Source organism: Ambystoma mexicanum, chromosome 5p, assembly GCF_040938575.1.
Source record: "Ambystoma mexicanum isolate Mex_15411 chromosome 5p, UKY_AmexF1_1, whole genome shotgun sequence".
In the NCBI taxonomy this organism is placed as follows: domain Eukaryota; kingdom Metazoa; phylum Chordata; class Amphibia; order Caudata; family Ambystomatidae; genus Ambystoma; species Ambystoma mexicanum.
The window spans coordinates 283,057,561-283,079,270 of NC_090930.1; the positions used below are offsets into that span (position 1 = coordinate 283,057,561).

At 47.9% G+C, this 21,710-nt stretch overlaps 1 long non-coding RNA gene across 1 annotated transcript in view; it reads left to right on the top strand.

Annotated features, from left to right (window-relative positions):
- The first annotated feature begins 428 nt into the window (after positions 1-428).
- LOC138480916 (uncharacterized) overlaps positions 429-21,710 on the top strand; it is a 50,355-nt gene continuing 29,073 nt past the window's right edge. Inside the window, exon 1 of the long non-coding RNA XR_011274165.1 lies at positions 429-678. This is a non-coding gene — a long non-coding RNA (uncharacterized lncRNA). The remainder of the gene's footprint in view (positions 679-21,710) is intronic.

A 21,710-nucleotide genomic window follows, 5' to 3' on the forward strand; every position in this document is an offset into this window, starting at 1 on the left:
TCCCTTTTCTCCAGTAGTGGCTGCAATAGAGATCAGCAGGTACAACTGAACTGCTGTTTAGAGGGATAGTGGGCTACTCGCTAGTTGATATTTGTAGATTCGTCACGAAGTAGACATTTGTAGATTCGTCACGAAGTACCACCAAAGAGCAGTTATACCGACTTAAAAAATATAATGGATAAATAATAATAATTTTTGGAAAACACGTGACTTCTTTCTTTGCAGCAGATGATGCTATGGGAGAGCATTCTGTGACTGTGTAATGGATCCGGAGGCTTGGCTCCAGGCCTGCCGCGTCTGTTTCCTGTTGCTTTGAAGATGGCATCACACCGGTGTAACGTCGATTGAAAAATGCTTAGGGTGCTACTGCGCATGCCCGTGCCCCTGGCCCGTAGACCAATTCACGCATGCGCAGTAGCACCATAAGCATTTTTCGATGATGAGCAGATTTCGACGTTACCGGGTTCAGAGTGACTAGACGTAAGGAAAGGCTGGAATGTTGTCTTTGTTTCTCTTTATTCCCCCCTAGGTGGCACTGCCGTACAGTCCAGGCAGTTCCTGCTTCTTGTTTCTAGGCACTCCTTATAAGGGACGTTGTTTATTCATTTGGACGTCTGAATCATCTGAAAACCAGAAGAGGAACGCTGTGCTCTTTAACTGCGTTTTCTTTTTGCTATGGTAAGCCTGGTGGTAGTCTGGTAGATACCACACCAAGGAACCCTCACACTCTAGGCATCACGGATGTTGCATTGCCTTTATTGCATTTGTAAAGCGTGGACTACAAAATGCCTTGTTAAAAGGCGACCCGTAACCGTCAGATACGCGAGGGCAATCGGCATGTCTAGTTTCATGTGTGATGGGGATATATTGAGCTTATGGTATAGCGGGGGTCTTATTCTTCAAGGCGGTTAAAGTCGAATGTTTTTTGGCGGGTGAGTCAGTCGAGGGGATGCCGATGCTTTGCCGGGAATGGTCACACCAGTAAAGTCTATGGAAATTAGGTTGCACCATAGGATGATGGTGAAATGCCCCTGATCGTTCAGCAGTTGCTTATCCGGGTATGGGCTTTGCATTCTGGGACTTGTGGTTTTGTTGAACATAAACCAAAGAAAATCAGCCGAGTGTAGTCTCCCTGTTAGCTGGTTATAGGCAAATCAGTTTGAAGATAATTCTATCTTTTGGCTGGGATTAGGATATACAACCTTTCCATGTTTTGCGGGACTGTCTGGAATATAAATGTGTGCCCTGCAAGTCATACTGTTTTTGCCCAGATATTTCTATGTTATCTTATGTTAAAGGACATTTGTACCGCACACTATTACCACAGGAGTGGTCCCATGATGATTTTTATAGTGTAAGATTAGTTTATTATGTTATTTGTGTTTGTTTCAAGGCATTGCTATAAGCAATTATTTAATCACATAAAACCCAATCCGAACACCTTAACTATTATTTATATCAACTAACCATGGGAATTTATGTCGTCGAGTGCTTAAACCTTCATATCCTGGTTTTATCACTTAATTAGAGTCAGGGTTGGACTGGGACAGGACTCCACTCCAAAGTGATTTCCGGGGAAGTGATGAAACACGACCCTTGACCCATTGACAAAACAGGAAGTGGCATCAAATAGCATTACCTCCTCGTCCCAGTAGTTACCTCATGAGGAGGCCCCTGCCTCTGACACAGGACCTTCTTCTATTTCTTTAAATCCCTATAACTCCTCCCCCACATCCACGTCACTCAGTTTAATTTTTCCTGCCTCCGGCAGGTTGGACTTTTTCTTCCCAGTGTGGGGCACTGGGGAGCACCGATTGCTGGCCCCCTGGTGGGGGGGTTGGGTGGCAGGGCCCTCGGCTCCCTCAGGTGCGGCGCTGCTCCTAGGCCCCCTGTGGGGTTTGGGGTCACAGTTGAGCCGGATTGCCTCGCTCGGCTCTTTGCTGCGCTCCGGACTGCAGCGTGAGCATTGTGTCCCGGGTCCTGCACGGCCTGGGGGAAGGTAAGGAGAGGAGAGGACTGGGCTTCATGTTTTTCCCCTCGCCTCCTGTTTTGGCCATCTTGATTCGACAGGCCGTTTCCTCATGCTCTGTGTACACATCTTTATTGGAAATGATGGCAAGCACTTGGCAGTATGGGCTAGCCTTCCCTTTTTGTTGTGAGTCCTCTCTGCTTCTTGTCGTGGGGTGACAGTGGCAGAGAGTATTTGAAAGTGCGGGAGCTCTGTTCTGTCGCAGGCATGTCACATACCAACCGCTCTTCAGACACAGACAGCCCAGGATGCACCGTATGTTAGCTGCGTTCTCTGGGGGAAGGTAAGGAGAGGGGAGGACTGTGCTTGATGTTTTCCCCTCTCTTGCTGGTATGGCCATCTTGACTCCTTCGACAGGCCGTTTCCTCGTGCTCTGTGTACACATCTTTATTGGAAATGATGGCAAGCACTTGGCAGTATGGGCTAGCCTTCCCTTTTTGTTGTGAGGCCTCTCTGCTTCTTTTTGTGGGTTGACAGTGGCAGAGAGTCTTTGAAAGTGCAGGGTCTCTGTTCTGTCACAGGCATTTCACATACCACCTGCTCCTCAGACACACACAGACCAGGATGCACCGGATGTTGGCTGCATTCTTTGCGTGCAGCCTGTGAAAACGGCGCAGATTTGGACATGTCTGCAAGCGACCAGAAGGGTACCGGCCTGGCATAGTCTACACTTCGGGTTCGAGTCTCAGCGGTGCTGACTGGGCCTTTCATCCTTCCTAGACCGACGCATTGGAAGAATTTAGAGCATGGGGCTACCGGCTACTGGATACAAGGCACAAGCCACCTCTCAGTCATGTGGCGAGTTAGTGGTGTATTTGGGTCTGTGCTAGCTATGGACGCAGACTCCTTGTCCTGTCCTCTTCCTCTGAACTGCGTGAGGGAAGGTCAAAGGAGATGATTTTCTTTTCCCTTGTCCAGCATGGAATTATAGAAAATGCATCATGGAAGTAACGGCCATGCAGGGGGTTCCCAGTGTCTTTTTTTTACGGCCTAAGTCCTCCGGTGCCGACGTGTTGCTTTCACGCCTCCTCTCAGACTTGTGGGAAGTGATATGGCACATGGTGACACATGTCTGTGCTTAAAGGGGTTCTCGGAGCCCCTGGTTCCGGTGGAGGGGGATGTCACTTCAGTGGGTTTTTCCAGTACAGGCATACCCCAGGTAGGGGGTTGCTTTTGATGTCTGCTATCCAGGATGGATTGCTTTGCCCCACTTTGTGACAGTACGCTGCCCTTTTGACGCCAGCATGGTGGCTCCTCTGTCGGCTGAGGGGGCCATGGTCTGCTGGACTTCTGGGCTGTCCTGTATCTTCCTTTTGATAGGTCGGATCTTTTTGTGGGCTGACAAGTATGCTGTTATATTGTGGTGCAAGCCTGCTTCAACATCCTGTGATTTTCCTCTGGTGCAAGTGCAGTGACTGGTGGTTTTCCCTGGCTCCTTGTCTCTATCTTCTCAGAGGTGTATGGGACCGGTGGGGTTCGGCTTCCTGGGTAATGGGCTCCTTCCAGAGGGGGGTATCAGTTGCCGTTCCTGTCTCCTCCTGCCCAGGTTTGCATGGTTAGGACTTTGGTACCCAGCTCATGGTCCAAGTAGTTGGCCATGGGATTCGTTCTCTCCCAATGGTTGTTGTGGGTTACCGTCTTGCCCGTTCCCCTCCCTGTTCAAGGTCAAGTTTTCTACTTGCGGGTGTTCCTGGTCCCTATGTCTTCTAGGATGTGTCACCTGCTTATGGGTCTCAAGGCCCAGCACTGCTTGTCCGGACGGAACACTTCAACGTGGGGGCTTTGCGGAATGTACTCTGGATGTTGTGCAGGGGGGGCGCTTGCTGGCTGTTCTGGGCTGAGTTCTCAGAAGGCAGTATGTCTCAGCTCGCCTGTTGCTTAAGTTAGGGGGCACGTGGCGTCTTGCGTGTTTTCCAGTTCCTTGAGCCCGTCTTCAGTTACGTCCCCTGATGTCTTATACTCTCTCCCACTGGCTCCCGATGTCTTGGCTTTCGTAGTTTTGTTTTCAGTGTCCCCAGCGCTGCGAGTCTCCCTGCTATGGTGGCGGGGGGTTCAGGTCTACAGGCTGAGGTGTGCATGGCCCTTCCTCCTGTGGCCTCTTACTACCGACGCCAGCAGAATGGGTTGGGGGGGTCTACATTGGGGGTCCTCTCAGCTCAAAAGTTGTGAGATCTGGAGAGAGCCGGCGATCATCCAATTGGCAAGCGTTGTGCCATTATCCAAGCTCTGGTGTACTTCGAGGAGTTGCTGGACGGTTGGTGGTTTTGGTCCGATTGGACATTACGACGGCCTTGGCATATGTCAACTGCAAAAGGGGTACCGGCTGCTCCTTGAATGCTCCGGCAGCGCTGATAGGCACCTGGGAGGAATCTCATCTGGTGTCTCTGGTGGCCTCATGTGTCAGAGGGGTGGACAATGTTCAAGCGGATCTTCTCAGGTGCCAGTTTCACTCCTCTGCGGAACTGGTCCTGTCGGCCCAGGTCTTTGCGGTGCCCTCTGTCAGATTAGGGTCCCCGGTTCTAGACCTGTTTGCATCCCCGGCCTTAGCAGAAGTTCCCCTCTTCTGCTCTCAGTTTCAGGCCGAGGGGATTGGGGGATGGACACCCGCTCTGTACAGTGGCCTTGGGGTTTTCCTTTATGCCTTTCCGCCTATTCCCCTTCTGCCCCGGGTGGTTTGGCGCATCAGAGTGTCCAGGGTGACTGTGTTGTTGTTAGCTCCGTTCTGGTCACGCCAGAGTTGGCTCCCCTCTCTGTTGGAGCTTCGGTCCTAGGAACCTTGGCTGGTTCTGAGGTGGCCGTGTCCCCTTCAAGGCGATCTGCGGTTGGAAGTCCACCGGATACAATGGGCAGTGTGGCTATTGCTCAGTCTAGGTTGATATCTCAGGGCTTCTCAGATGCTGTAGTTGAGTCCATTATGGATGCTCTTAGACACTCCACTCTGAAGGTGTTCGGCATGCATTGGGGCCATTTCCGAGACTGGTATGGGCGGTCTGGGATCCCTACCCTGCATTCTGGCCTCTCTGCTATCCTTCGATTCCTCCAGGAGGGGTTTTGACAGAGGCTTGGCAGTTTTTTTCCAGGCTTCGCTCTCGGTGGGCCTCCATGAAATTACTTTTGGGGGACTCTGATGGTCACTTGGATGGGGAGGTGTTGGTGGGGAAGTTGCTCCAGGGTTTTTCTTCTTCCCGTCCTTGTACTGATAAAGGGATCTCCCTCTTGTGTTACGGTTCCTTCATGGGCTTCCTTTTGAGCCCTTTTCCGGAATTGATATTAAACATCTTACACTGAAATCTGCTTTTCTTATTGCCCTCACTTCTGCCCATAGGCTTGGGGAGATTGGGGCTCGCCTTTCCTGAGGGTGCTGCCAGACTCGGTGCTTCTGAAGTGTGGTCCGAAGTTCCTCCCTTAAGTTGTATCTCGGTTTTCACACCTCTCAGGATCTGGTTCTCCCTGACTTCTTAACGCCTGAGGAGGTTGCTTGGCTTAACATTATGTCCGGCGGGACGTGTTGGAGTATTTGGCTAGGTTTGCTTTTTTACACCACTCTGATAGTCTTCTGATTGCTTGTGGTCTGGCTGGGGCTGGGCATAACGTATCTGTGGTTTCCATTTTCCGGTGGTTCCGGTTTGTGATCTCCAGGGCCTATGTGGCGTCTGGCCTGCCTGTGCCTGCACACGATCAGGGGCGGCCCGCCAGGAGTTTGGCGGCTTCCTGGGCCGATGCAAGGAGGGTTTTCTCTGCAAGAGATTTTTATGGCTGCCGCCTTGGCTGGTCTAGGCATTTTTTCAGAGTTATTGTGGGTGTGTGTTTTGCTGCACTGTTTTGGCTCTGTGTCTCATTGGGACCTTTTCCCTGTTGCTGCTTTGGTATACCTCATGAGGTAAGTACGGGGACGAGGAAGAGTGGACGTGGAGGTAATGCTCTGATTACTTACCGGTAATCTTCATTACTCCTAGTCCTACTCTTCCTCGTCACAGTACTGACGACCCTCCTCACCCTCCCTGCATGGAAGGTCCCATGCTCCGGCTTGGTAATATGAAACTGAGTGATGTGGATGTGGAGGAGGAGTTATAGGGATTTAAAGAAATAGAAGAAGGTCCTGTGTCGGAGGCAGGGGCCTCCTCATGAGGTAAGTACTGTGAAGAGTAGGACTAGGAGTAATGATTACTGGTAAGTAATCAGAGCATTGTTCCTAAGTACACTAAATTACTGTGAATCCAAGCAGACGTCCAAGGCCAAATGATAATATGTTATTGTATTGCACTTACACCTAAGGTCATTGTTATAGAACAAATATGCATATAATATCACCCAACCTGTGTTGGTACTCGACCGAAGAAGGAGGAAATACTTTTTGAAGAAAAAAAAAAAACACAAAAAAAACATTTTTTTCCAAACCGGCCCCCACACCCCAGGTATGATTTCGGCACGGCCACGGGCCGAAAGGCCGAGGGGCCAATCTGACCCTGATCGGAGTGTGTCATGGGCAAATTATTTAATCTCTGTGTTTTATCTGGAGTACTGATGAGTGAATCATTTTCAGCTTATTATATATGCTTTTGAAAAAAAGGCCTTGCTCGTGGGTTACTTAACTATAGAGTTGCTCCAAATATAAAAATGGTGATCATTCATACGGATCACTTCACAAAGTTATGTGTCTCCCGGCCTTTCCCATGGCAACTTATTGTAATGCCCCTTAACCTGGTGCACCTACTATGTTATGTTATTGGGACTTGTATCCCTCACCACTGCCATTTTTCATGGTCTCCAGGTGCTCAGGCGGATCTGATGAGGAAGGTGGTTGGGCAGGTTAGTGGGGTTGAGCGGGAAAAGCGTAAGAGAGCTTTGATGTGCTGTTGTTAGCTTTAGTTCAGAAAACAGGTAATTGCGTGCTGGTATGATTGGTATTTGTGTGTGGTATGCAAACATTTCCTGTGTGTGTTGTGGAGAGATGATAGTGGTTTTTGTAGTTTAGTTGTTTCGTGTCTGTGATATGTGTCAAGATGATATGATATGGCATTTATAACGTAAGTGTTTCATGTCGCAATGGGGCAAGGGAGGGCAACAGGGGGAAGACAGAGACAACGATCTTACTAGGCCACGTGACATTGATATCGTGCAAATACATGGGAGGGGGAAGGGGAAAAGTGCAAGGGGGTGGGGAAGTGCAGTACATAGGATAAACGGTAATAAATAAAGAACAATAAATAAGTGCAGGTGGCAGGTGCAAAGATAAGTGCAGACATCAGGTGTCGAGTGCTGGTAGGGGCTGTAGGCATACAGAAACAGCCCTAGAGTGCAAGGGTTGGCAAGGATGCAGTGCAGGTGTGCAACTGGCGGGGAGGGGCCCTGGGCCCGAGAACAGAGGGTAGCCAGGTGACCAGTGCAGTTTCAGCCAGGAGTTCAGCAGGGGTAGAGGAGGAGAAAAAGCAGAAGCAAAGAGGAAGGTCTTGAGGTGCTTCCGGAACCGGAGATGGTTCTCCTCAATTTTCAGAGAGGCAGGGAGGCTGTTCCAGAGGGAGGCCCAAGACATCTGCCACCAACGGTCGCTTGGAGATGCGACTATGGGTTGGCCCTTTCGCTTAATCTTGTTCCTGGTGTGTTCGCGTTTGCCATTTGAGTGGTGATTTCTTGCGTATTTCTCTTGGATAGTGTTGGGTGGATTGTTTTTATTTTTATCGCTCAATCGTTTTTCTTCAGCTCAGAGTGTCAAAGAGCCATGTTTTTAATAGTTTCCTGAACTTTAGGTGGTCACCTGTTGCTTGTATTTCCTTTGGGAGCGAGTTCCAGAGTTTCACTGCTATGCAGGAAAATGCTGATTTCCCCCCTCCCCCCACCCCTTACATTTCTGTTTTGAGTTTTGTTTGTGTTTGAGGCAGATGTTGCTGGATCTTAGTGTTTGTGTTGGTTTGTAGATGTTGATTTTCTCCTGTATGCATGCCGCTCCTTGGCCATGGATCGATTTGTATGTTATGCAGGTATTCTAGCATTCCAATGTAGATGCTCTTGGCGTCGTCTAGTCTTGACATGACAAGAGAGACGATTGCGAGCGTTCTGTGTGTGAAGGAGAAGGCAAGCATTTTCTTTATCATATGTAGGTGGAATTAGAATTTCTTAACTACTGCGTTGACCTACAGTTCTAGCGCTAGCTCATTGTCATAGGATTCCAATGTTTTTGACCCCCTTGGGCGGTTCTGGCGAGATGCCTAGTTCCTCGGGGCCTTGGAACGTGCTGGTTGTTTGCCAGATGGTTGAGTGTAATAATGTATTTATTTTTTATTTATTTAGCATTTGTAAAGCGCGCCTAACCCATGGATATCTGGGCGCTGGACAGATATTTACAGACAATATTACAGATTACATATGTGAGACAACATATAATAAAGTTTAGTGTACCGTTTTATTTTATTTTTTTTACAAATATTGCAGATAATTGGAGTATTCTAGTGTCTAACAGTGCTACTGTTTGAAGGTGAGGAGCCAGTGTTTGAGTTTTCTGTGGAAGGACATGTGAGAAGGGTCGGATCTGATGGCTAGCGGGAGGGACTTCCATTCTTTGGCAGCTACTACTGGGAAATTGCATGCCCCGGTCTTAGTTCTTTTGTATTTAGGAACTGTGAGGAAAAAGGCCGTGGAGGTGCATGCATGTTTCATGGTTTGTGTTAGTGTCAAGAGGTTTCTGAGGTATTTGGGGGCCGTGTTATTAAGGCATTTATATGTAGTTGCTAGTATTTTGAATCTGATTCTGTCCTGAAACGGCAACCAGTGAGCTTTGTAGTTGTATTTGTATTTTGTTTATTTGTATAGCGCACAAGGCCCAAGGGCAACTGGGCGCATTATTTAGTTACAGGCAGGTTACATACAGACACAATATTTACCTTAAAATATACATGGTTACAGGCACAATATTTACATTCAAGTATACAGAATATACATGATACATAAATAAGGGTGTGCAGTTTACACAGGCTGAGCAAAATATAAAGTCAAGATATAATGAAAAAAAAAACGGCCTATGATGCTGAGATGAATGTTCCAGTCAAGGTCATGCCTAGTCAAAGGTGGACAGCCAAACATTGGCCTTGCGCTTGAAAGCAGGGAACCTGCTCTGAGTGGGTTGGGTAGAGTGTTCCACAGCTTAGCCGCAAGGACTGGGAAACTACGACCTCCAGATTTTTGGAGGTTGAAGCGTGGGACGACAAGGCAATTAGCATGTGTGCTTCTGAGAGGCCTTGCAGCTGAATGAGTTGTGAACCTGTTGGAGAGGTAGCTGGGAGCTTGGTTTGCGATACTTTTGTATGTAAGTGTCAGAGCTTTAAAGGAGATTCTTTGGGTAACCGAAAGCCAATGGAGGTTTCGGCTGTGTTCTGAAATGTGTGAGGTCCTAGGGATGTTAAGGGCCGCTCTGATAGCATTATTTTGGATAATTTGGAGTTTTCGGATATTGCATTGGTTGGTGCCTAGATAGAGGGCATTGCAGCAGTCAACTTTGGATAAGAGCAAGGTCCTGGCAAGGGTAGTACAGTTGGCTGATGACAGGAAGGGGCGGCAGGCTGTGATGAGCTTACATGTGTAGGATGCAGCTGAAACGACTGCATTGGTTTGTCTAGTTAAGGAGAGGGTGGAATCAAGGTACATACCTAGTGTCTGTGTCCTTGGCCACTTTGATGGAGTTACCATCGATGGTAAAGGACTTGAATGAGGTGTCAAGTTTGCTGAGTTTATGGGGTGAGCGTAGGATGAGGAACTCAGTTTTCTCGTCGTTTAAACACAGTTCGCGCTGTGCCATCCCAGCCTGGATAACTTGGTAAATGGCGTTGATAGCTAAGTTTTGTAATCACCTCTAATGGGAATAAGTATTTGGGTGTCGTCAGCGTAATTAGTGTACGTGAAGCCCATGCGGTCCAGTATGTTAAATAGAGGTTTTGTGAAGACATTGTAAAGTGTCGGGGACTCCACATGTGACAGGGGAAGGTTCTGCAGTGGCGGTAGGGGAGAAGACCCTCATGGATCTGTTATCCAGGAAGGAGGTAATCCAGGCTGTAGCTTTCTCAGAGAAGTTGGCTGCAGTTTTGAGGTGGTGGCAGAGGATTTGATGATTGACTAGTTCGAATGCTACCGAAAGGTCTAATAAGAGTAGGAGCGCCAGTTTTCCCTTGTCTTTTAGGTCTTCTATTTGCGTTTTTAAGTCTAACAGCGCAGTTTCAGTGCCGGGCGAGGGTGGAAGCCCGATTGCCTTAGACCCAGGAGGTTATTGGTTTCAAGGTAATCTTGGATCTGCAGATATGCCGCTCGATCAAGAATTTTTAAGAGAAATGGTACTGTGGTGATTGGCCTGTAATTGGTAGGAATGTTAGCATCCAAGGTTGTTTTTTTTCAGAAGAGGAATAATCCAGGTATCCTTGAGGTTATCCGGGACAATCCCCATCCTGAAGGAGGAGTTTGAGTGTGGTGATGAAAGGCGCCAGGTTGTGTGAGGCCTCCTTGATAATGGTGGCAGGGCAGGAGTCTCCCTGACAATTAGAGGGCTTAAGGCTCCAGAGGTGGAGAGAGGTGAGAAGCAGAATGGTTGCAAGGATACAGTATTGGATTTGTGGTTAGCCTGAGGAGCAAGCTGTGATATAAATGAGTGCAGGCTGTTTTTTTTTTTTTTACCATTAATTTTAGTTTGGAGCATGGCAATTTTACCCAGGAGAGCCTCTTGGATGTTAGTGCACCAAGTGGTGTCTTTGGAACAGGTGTCTGGAAGAGGGTCTCATTTCTGAGATATGCTCTCTCCTAGGGATATTTAGTGCAGCTAGAAGGGCGTTGTTTTGGGAGACTTGGGAGTTTTTTGATGCTGCATGATTTCGGTTTGGTCCGGGTTGAGTTTAAGGTTGCTGGTGTTCAACCATTGGTTTAGTTAAATGTGGTAGTTGGTCAGTGTTGGGTTTTGCTCTTCCTTGGTGTTGATTTTATAGATGATTTGAGTGTCATCTGCGTAATTGTAGTACGTGAGGCCATGTTTTTGGTGAGGTTGATCAGTGGTGTCATGTAGTAGTTTCAGTGAGAGCAATGAGCCCTGTGGGACTCCACATGATGTTTTCCGAGTTGCCGATTTGAATGGCCATAGCTAGGTTGTTTCTGTTCTTTCTCTCAGGAAGGACATTAACCAGTAGGCCAGTGTTTCCAATCCCAATATTTTCTAGTCTTTTGATGAGTGTTGTGGTAGACTGTGTCTAATGCTGCTGAGAGATGGAGTAGTATTAGTGCAGAGTTGGTGTCTGTGTTGGTCTTTAGGTCATCCCAGATAGAAAGTAGCGCAGTTGCCGTTCCTCTCATGAGTCTGAAACCTACTTGTGCCTGATCCAGCTGCTGGTTGTTTTCCATGATGAAAATTATGGCGGGGCAGGGAATGACCATGCTCGATGGTCGGGCCAAGGGTGATGCTGCGAGCTGTGCTACCTGGCATATGGTGAGTCATGAGGCCACCCTTGAGTACATGCTTCTAGATCTATCTAACTGGAAAAGGGTGGGCACAATGTCAATCCAGGTCACGAATCATAGTGACCATGGCTCAATAGTTGCTGATAGCAACTTTCGGAAAATGGTACACTTTTGACACGATACCCGCTCCCTCAGCCTCGTGCCCTCTCCATGGTGCAAGACTCCTCAATACTTCTATGTATGCAAACAAGTCAGAAGTATGTCCCCCTTTAAATTACACTGAGACAAAGAAGAGCAGTCATGACATCCTGAAAAATAGAAGATGTAGAGCGCAGAAGAGCACCCTGCGGAACCGCAGTGAGTAGACCAGTCTATTCCGTTTGGTCAAACTCGATGAACAAATAAAAAGCAAGGAAGGACTCCGAGCAGGGACCAGTGCCCCCCCCACCCCCAGGAGGAGCCGCGAGGGAAAGGACTGGTTTGCTGCACCTGGGAAGGTAGCCAGCAAGCCGAGGGTCAGGGCAAAAGAGCCAGAGCTGGTCCCGAGATACTGTCTGGAACTGCAGGCTGGCGGATAAAAGCGGCAGGTGATCCTGAGGTGTCGGAAGCAAAACAACTTTGTGAAGAAAGGCTGGTGCTGCAGAGCCACCGCAGACCAGCCACAGCCTTTGCAACCAGCATGAGTCCTGCGGCTGACTGAGGAAGCTGGGACAAAGTGGACACCCTCGCAAGCCAAACCCAAAGGTACGTGAAGGGGCAGGGAACTGCTATGAAGCAGAAGTGGTGGCAAGAGAAGGGGGAAGGAATACCCCATACCTAGGGTCAGGTACCCTGATAAACAGAAGTAGTTGTGGCAGGAGAGAAGGGGTAAATGACCCTCTGAACCTAGCTGCTACAATCCCCTGGTCAGTCTGTAGCCCATGTGCTTTGGCATTTTCCCCTAGATTCAGAATTTTTGCAACTGGATCAACTGCCTCAATTTGTCCTGCCAAAATTTCCATGCAAAGTTAATTACCTTTTTGGGTTCCCTCGAGTACTTCAAGAGGAACCAAATCTCTTTTTGGGGTCCGTACCACTTTCCCTCAAACCAAGTGTATACTGCCAGACCATGCTTGAGCATAGTCTGTACTCCACATACTGTCACATGGGGGTGACGGGTGCCTTTGAGAGAACTGGGATGATTTATTTATTCATGGTCGCATGTTGGTTGGTCTTCAACATCTAGAATATGCTGCTGTATGGTTAGAACCACTATTATTACCACCGAAGCGCCAGATCATGCCCAGTGACTATCTCACAAGCTATGTATTCAAGGGACATACCTGTTTTATAGGAGTCCTCTCACCCTTGGCCACACCCTCTGGCAGAGAGTCGCAGAGCTTCTGTTCATTGGACAGCTACCTGCCCACATTGTCTACCTCTGGATGGGAGGATCTCTTGAATGGAGAACACCTCATAGTATGTAGATGTATTCTGCATCATCTTGGTCTTTAGCTTGGTCATCTGCTTGGGTCTGGATAGTGCTTGATCCTATATATCCAGCTCCTTGCTGTAATCTAAATGATCCCAGATTGACCCATGGCCGCCTCCCTTCACCTCAAGGGGGTTACTCAAGTTTGTGCCTGCTAGTGCCATCACCTTGAGTTTTAGGGTGTACTGGTATGATATTCTGCTGCATCCTTGCCCATCATAACGGCAGCAGCGTTCTTCAGTTGCACAATACTGCTAGTGTTCAGCTACACAGAATGCAGCATGGGTCCAGTGGGGAGGGGGATTGGGCTCATGGACAAACATAATGAGGATTAAGTACATCCCACAATGAGGATTGCAGTAGCATGTAAGCAGATGAGTAGCAATGTAAGCTGAGGCTAGGGGTAATGGCGTGCAGGCCTGTACAGAGGAGGGTAGCGCAGTGATGGTTGGTGATCAAATGGCACCGAATCTGCTAGTTTTCCTCCCAACCTTTGTGCATTGGGTACAAGGATTCCACCACCAAAGATTCTATTATCCTTCTAAAGTTGAGTTTTAGATATTTGTCTGAGGGTATTTCCTTGTCGTGACCACTCTAGCGTCATTGTCAGACATTCCCCGAATTTAGAGCTCTTACGCACAGCTATTGGCATAAAACTGCCGTTTCAAATACCAATTGGGCTGGCTACACTCTACCTGCAATAATCTAATTTGTAGTATATTGGTATGTCTTTGCCCTGGTTTCTTCTGACAGAAAAACTCCACTTTTTGGGGTTGCTATTGAGCACCGCCACTATGGTATGTTCTCCCAGAGAGCATAGGAATGTTTCTTAATCTGGGCACATGTGCCCCGTGCATGGTGAAGTTGCTGCTCCCGTTGGTGGGGTCTTCGCCTCAGTTTGCTCAGAATTGGCAGGGGGAACTCGTGAAGCCCACAATATGCAGATTAAGCTTCTCGTGACAGGGGTACATCTGCATTATAGGAGCTACTCCAGAGCCTACACCGGGGACCCATCAATGTTGATAAGTACACAGAAAAGGGGTGAAGGAGATCAAATAAAAACAAAAAGGTGTGTGAGGGAGCTAACCTACCTCGTTTAGATGGTAGCTGTGCACAGGCAGCATACTATAAACATGCTGAATCTGTAATATCATGACAGCAACTATCAATTGAAGGCACACCCATGTACGCTCAGGCCAGAAAAAATACAAACTTCTGGGGGGGAAAAAGGCCAAGAGATTTCTTTCAAGGATAACAAGTTTTAATCACACACAAATAAGTATGCAAGCAAAAAACTCTGCTGCTTGAGAATTTTTGGCCGAAAATTAGTACATGCAGAAGCTTATAAGGCAGCACTTTACTGCAATAACCAGTGTGTCTGGATGGTGAGACCCTATACATGTGCCTGGTCCATAGGGGATGCCAGGCTGCGATTGGTCCCAGCCTCGTCTGTCCGTTTTCCATTACGTGGGGTCAGCTGGGTTAATCTCTCCAAGGACTGAAGGTGATGCTCCTCGTAAGTTATTACAGTTACTATTGCAAGATAATGCTGCTCTTACCATTATGGCATGCACCTGGGGAAACTCGGGGACTGGCACAGGGGGAGGAACACGATCATGCCGACCCACACATTCTTTGCTCAATTCATATCGCACTCTCTGCACCCAAGGCTTCCACCCTCGCTTTGGACTATACTTTATTCGTCCCTGTACCTCGTATTACAAAGTGTGTCATTATGGGATAAGGTGAAATGGCAGTGTTCGTTCAGATCTTTTATGACCACTGGTTTTATGGTTGGTGGTCTGAGATCACCTAGTATTGCAGAATTCTTGGGTCAGTTGTGAGTGCCATTACTCCTGGTGGGCTGAGTGTGGGTTGGAGGTCTGCTGGTGGCCTGGCTGTGATGAATGTGTGCAGCGAGGAGTCTGGTGCTGTCTCGTGGCCTTGCAGGGCATATTCCTTTTCAGGATAACAAGTAATTGCAACAGTTAAGGAACAAAGGGAAGCTTCAATTGAAATTAGCACCGCGGGTCCTTCTACCATCAGTCTGTTCAGGTTTCTCCATTGAGCCTTTGTTTACCACACGGTCATGCAGGACTGAATGTGTCTACCATAACAACAAAATGGCGTCTCTTTATATGCACGCACTAAGATTATACATCTGCAATTCATGCAATATTGTGTTTGTGCAGGGTTTCTTAGCACTGCCCTCTCCCCCCTGGTACATTGCACGTCTATCTATGGGACTTGCCTCATTCTAAAGCGTCTGGTGGGCGGGTGGGGATGGGAAAGGTTAATTTCCTTCCCAACCCAATGCACCTTAATAATACCAATGTGCCATAAAAATGCTTAACATATAGAGGTGTCCATAGCTTTGTTTGCTAGCACCAAAGATAGAGGGTGGTGGTGCTGCCGCTGATATGGACTGAATGTACAATAAACAGAGCCGAAGGACTGCCTTTCTGCAGCCGCTTTATTTTCATAGCGTCATGCAGAATAATCTAGATATTTCATTTTTGTAATGTTTTTGCTGCTTAGTGAGCCAAAGGGCGGGCTGAGGCCAGAATGAGCGCACTGCAAAGAAGACTGGATGTCAGAATAAAGATGTACGTTTATTCATATTAACAAAACGGGAGTAAAAAGAGCCAATGCTTCACACAGCATTTCTAAAGGAGCAGCATTCTTTGTGTAGGTGGGCTATCGCAGCAGGCCCAGCTGCACACAATTTATAATCCAGATGAACGAATCTAAAGTGACACAGGGCATGGAACGATTTTCTTACATGTAACTCCTGTTCTCCAGCATTGGTATCTTTCATGGATTCACATGCTTATTGAATATTCCCTGTTATCAGGCTGGGAATCCTTGGTAATATTAAAGCAGTTTTGCGTTAAAGCTTAAAACTGCTTGTCACTTATATAGCCCATTGCTGTCACTTTGGGTCACACTGCCCCATCCAATGACATTAGTCCTCAGCTCCACCCCTGATGGCCATCTTCAGATTTGTAAGCGCACGTAATGTGCCAGTAGGAACCAAGAAGAACCAGAGAGGGGTAGGCGGGAGGGTCGCATGTGAATCCATGAAATATACCAATGCCGGAGAACAGGAATTACAGGTAACCTGTTCCTTCTCCAGCATTGGATCTTTCATGGATTCACATGCTCATTGAATATGATTATACAGCAATACATATACACAAGCAATTGGGGGCAGCACAGCTCTTCGGAAGCTATGGACTCTCTTATGGAACACTTGCATCTTGCAAATAGGTTGGAGAGCACTGCTTGGCCGACACAGGACTCCTCCCTGGAATCCCTGTCAATGCAGTAGAATCTTTGACAGTGTGGACAGACCTCCACGTAGCAGCCCTGCAGATGTCGAGCAGGGGGAACACAAGACAGGAATGCGTATAAGAAGCCACGGCTCTGGTGGAATCTGCCCTCGGCCTACCTGGCAGATGGGCCTGTTAGCAAGTTGGTGACAATGCGAGATGCAGCCAGATAGCCACCTGGAAATGGAAGCCTTGGACAGAGCTTCCCCTTTTCCCACAGGTACAAACGCCACAAACAGTCTTCCAAACTCCTTCGTACGGGCGACATAAAACTTTAATGCACAAGCGACATCCAGCGGGTGCAATGCCTTCTCTGCTGGAGAGGTAGGTGTGCCAAAAAATACAGACAGAAGTAGTGGTTCATTCAGGTGGAAAGCTGAGGGAACCTTCAGCATGAAGGAAGGGTTAGTGCAGAGCACCACCTTGGACTGGTGAAAGTCAGGTAAGACGGTTTGCAGGAGAGCTTGCAGTTCTCCCACACACCAGGAAGATGTAATGGCTGCCAGAAAAGCTGTCTTCCATGATAGGAACTTCAACGCAGCCCGGTGCAGAGGTTTAAATGAAGGGCCCATTAACTTGAGGGAACCCAATTAAGCTCCCACGCTGGCGATGGGGCCTTGACGGGGAGGAAAGCCCGGAACAGCCCCATGAATCTTTAACCAGTCTGAGATCACAGGGAAGGTTTGCCAGTACCGTGAGCAGTGCCCCAGATAAGGTGCGTACCTTGCCCTTTTACGCATCCAATTATTGCAAATACGGAGCATTTCATTTTCCACTGCGTATTGGTTACGGAAGGTTTTCACATGATTTATTAATTTTAAAAAATGCCTCTTTTCTCCACTAGATGGCGCTAATGTCTGCATCATTAAACTCTACAGCACCACACGCAAGTTTCCTTTCCGAGACTGGCTTTAAACAGATGGACAATGGGGTGGTGATGTGTAAACCAGGATGGCTCCGTTGCCCCGATTTTCGCCAGGAAGTGCAACTTAAAGTAGAAGACATGCTTTTTTTAGGGCAGAAATCTATTTGTTCCCAAGATAGACTAGGCAATGAAAGCCAATACCGACAAACCAGCTCGGTCGTAAACATCATTGCAAAGGAGAAGGAATTTTCCGTCCCTTCAGGGGTACATCTATAAAAAACTATTCCTCTGCTAACAGCAATATTATTCACAGGGCTAGAAAATAAATGTCCTGATTCTGGCGTCCAAAAGAGTAAAAGACAACCACAATGCTGAAGAGGATCCTCCGGCACCCAAAGGGGTAAGGCGAAGCCTCCAGCATCATGACAACAGCAACATAAGAATAGGAGAGCAGGTAACACGCTATGCTCGTAAGTGGCTCAACATAACGGACGGGTGGGTGCTACAAGTGGTTCAGAAAATGGCACTGCTGGAATTCACTAAGCATCCAAATGATGTGCCTCCATTCAAAACGTCACCCCTGCACCTGAAGGTGTTCAAGCATGAAGTGAAACAAATGCTGGCAAGTGCCAAAGCATCAAGACAAAGGAGTTTACTCCTGATACTTTGTTGTAAAGAAACCAGATGGAAAGTGGCATCCCATACTCGACTTGCGCAAAATAAATGTCCATCACAAAACGGTGAAAAATGGTGACGCAGCAATTCATACGGGCAGTACAACCAGGCGACTAACTGGTGTCCCTGGATTTACAAGACTCATACTTCCATATCCCAATCCATCCAAAACACTGGAATTGTCTGTGTTTTGTGGTAGGAAACACACCACCAGTTGAAAAGTAATATACATTTATTCAGAGAAACGTGTTGTTTAATTGCTTGCCTGCCCCTGGCAGGTAGCTTCCTACGGCAAAATAATCAATGGTGAAGTCTCACCTTCCTGCAAAATCACTCCTCCGCCATGAGAGAAAGCACCAGGTTGGACAAAACCTTATCTGTTAGCCATATTCAGGATGATATTTTTCCCAAGGAACAGGGTGGTGGATTAAGCCACACGAGCTAAGAGGTGCTCCAACCCGACATTGTAAATCACCCAAACACTGCCAAAGACTCTACTGACTCTCCGCAGTGCTATATGTTTATGCAGTTCTTGAAATTGCCAGTGTCTGTGCACCAGAATGTCAAGCAGCGAAGCCTCTCGCACCCTCTCATATTCGCCTCTGATGTTTGAGAGGCGAAGGAGGGACCCCAAATGGTTTCAGAGGACTGAACCAAACAGCCTGCAACATAAGCGCCTGTCGCAACCACGATCGCCGCAGCCACGATCGCCGCAGCCACCGGACAAACCAAACAGCATTCCTCGCAGAGCACAGAGGGAAAGCACTCAACGTGTGAAGTCAATCCGCACTGTAGTTAAACCCCAATTTACAACCCAACTCCCAGATGGGACTCGAATGTTCTTTCAAGGTTAATGGGACCCCCCTTAGAACAACCCATGCACAAGGCTAGCATTAAGGCCCTCACCTATAAACCTGCCTTCCTTGTGGCGTTTCGTCTCTATAAGAATAGTCAACGAACTACAGGCCCTTTCTGTTCAAGACCCCTTTGTGACTATTCACAAGGTAGTTTTGCGCACATGCATGCATTGCACCTTAATTTATCTGTTGCATGTGAATCGATCACAAGTCACTTCTTTGTCTATCTGGCAGCTGGTAGAGAAGGAGACCCTGTCTCTGAATTAGCGGTTTCCAAATGGATCGTAAATTGCATCACTGTTTCACTCTTGCCAAAAGAGATTGACCCTTTACGCCTAGAGCTCACTACTCTGGCCGCAGGCACCCCTGGATGTGCGCACTTGCCTTTTGTTAGACAGAGGCAAGGTAAGCCTTTCGCCGAAACTGGCGGTGTTAAGGTTTTACTGTGTTTGTTTAGAAAAATGTACTTGGAACAAACGCAGTAAAACTTTAAAGCTGTTACTTTCAAGAAAGACTTCCATCACATCTCTGTACATTGCGCTTTAAAATATACAATTCGATAATATGTGTTGGATACATTTTACTCTCTTGCAGAGGAGAAAACTCATTTTTACTCTCTTGATATTGCATTTACTCTCTAATTTGAAAAAGCATGCGTAAAATACTCCCACCTCAAAATCCTATCTGGAGCACTGACCGTGAGTGTAGCTAGAGAAGGCTGTCAGATGCACTTTAATGGATGTGTGTGCTAGTCCTGCCTTTGTCAACGACGGGAGATATGGCAAGATTTGCACAGCCTTAATATAAAGAGGGTTGATCCTTTGCAAATGATACCATAAGGTAAAACGCTTCCATTTGTGTTTGTAGCAGGACAGGGTAGAGCGGGCTCTAGCCTATACCAGAATCTTCCTGCATTCTGAATTTAAAATGAAGTGTCCAAATTCTAGGGTTGCAGGAGCCAAGCCATCACATTCGGGGATGTTGGCTCGTGGTGCAGCACTGATCTTCCTCATGTGGAGAGCAGGTCTGTTAGAGGCGGTATTTTAACGCAAGGTGCCACCGACCGATGGAGGAGGCCAGAGTGCCAGAACTGGCGTGGCCATGCCAAGGCAATCAGGATCCTCTTACAGCGACTGAGTGTATTTAGCACTCGCTGTAGGAGTGGAATTGGTGGGAATGCATAGAACAACAGGCCCTCCCAGGGAATCGAGAAGGTGTTTTCCTAGACTCCCCACTTGAGAGAATTGGCTGGCAAACTGGGAGCACTTGGAGTTGGCCGCTGTGGCGGACAAGTCGATATCTGGGCAACCCCATTGCGAGAAGAGAAGTACTTGGCTCTGATGAAGCTCCCATTGGTCGCAGGAGTGTAGTTCCCTGCTGAGGGAATCTGAAATGGTTTTTTCGATCCCTGGCAGATGAAACAGAAGAAGAAATATGTTTTGTGATATTGCTCAGTTCCATAGCACGTACACTTGCACTTGCTTGGACAGTATGGGTGAGTGGGTCGTGCCCTGTTTCCTGATGTAGAACATTGTGGTAGTTTTTGGTGAAGATGCGATCCGCTTTGTCCTGGAGTTGCAGTTTGAATGATTTCAGGGCCCAGAACACCGCTCATAGGTCTAAGACATTTATTTTCTACCAGCTGCCACAAATGTCTGGCGTGGTATTGGCCCATGGAGCCCCCATATCCCTCTAGGGAGGCATCAATGGTGATTGTGGTCTGGTGTGCCGGGAGGCGAAAAGTGTGCTGGGAGGCAAAAAGGAGCGTCCTGCTTGAGATGCTTGCAACAATTCCACCATTGGAGAGTTCAGCGAAATGATGGACTGTGGGTAATCTTGTCATTGCAGGAGCCGGGCACTTGCTGCTATCTGGCATCTAGGAATTCCTGGAGAGGTCTCATGTGGAGTCTGCAGTGAGGAACCAAGAGGATGCAGGAGGTCAACCTCCCCAACAAAGATTTGATGAGCGGAATGTCATCACCTGTAAAGTGGACAGTTGTCGAATCTTGTGGTGTATGGTGTACTCTATCTTGTACTCTCTGCTCCGAGGAGGTAGCTAGACATGTATGCGTGTTGAACCGCAAACCAGGGTCCGAGCATTCCAAGTTGGCCATACGCCTGACGTCAAAGTTGATGGAGAACCCCAGAGAAATTGTTTTCCTCAGTGTGTTGCAATGATACCATCTGGTAAGGGGCACATATGAGCCAGTCGTCCTGGTAAGAGTAGATGTAAATGCCCGTATGGCGGAGATAGGCTGCCTCTGACGCTAGGCATTTCGTGAAGACTCTTGGAGCTGATTTTAGGCTGAAGGGCAGACCTTGAATTGATAATGCTAACCTTGCACTGTGAATCGAAGGAAGCGCCTATGTTTGCGATGTATGGGGATATGGAAGAGAGGAGAGGATAGGAAGTCTCCTTGTTCCAGCCGGTGGAGGACGTGTTGAAGCATGACCATGCAAAACCTTTGTGATTTTTGGAATTTGTTGAGCTGCCTGAGGTCCAGGATGGGTCTTCACCCACATGACATTTTTCTCACCAGAAAGTATCTGGAGTACACTGCCAAGCTCTGGGTGTGCAATGTCATGGCTTCTATAGCTCCCTTGGTTAGAAGGGACTGAACTTCCTGTAAAAGGAAGGGCAGGTGGTGGTCCATTTTCTTTACAGGAGGAATGGAGGGGCATTTGCCCAGAAACTCGAGGGTGTGACCATGCCGAATGATGTTGAGCACCCATTTGTCAGTGGAGGTGGTTTCCCATGGGTCAAAAAATAAATACACATCCGACCCCCCACTGGAGTACTGGAGTGGGGGCATGGGTCCTGGTGCTGGACAGGCCTGCTTGGGGGTTTGTGTTCTGCAGGAAGATCTGTATCTTCGCTGACTACCTCCCGTACATCTGCAATCTCCCCCTGAAAGCCTCTTGCGAGTCGGAGCAAGGTGTCTGCTGGCAGTAGGAGGGCCTGCAGTCTTTGGCGGTCCTGGAGAACTGTTCTTTCCCAGAACGAAAGGGCTGCCTTCGCTGCTGCAGGGTGCCTAGGGAGCATGCAGTATCGGTG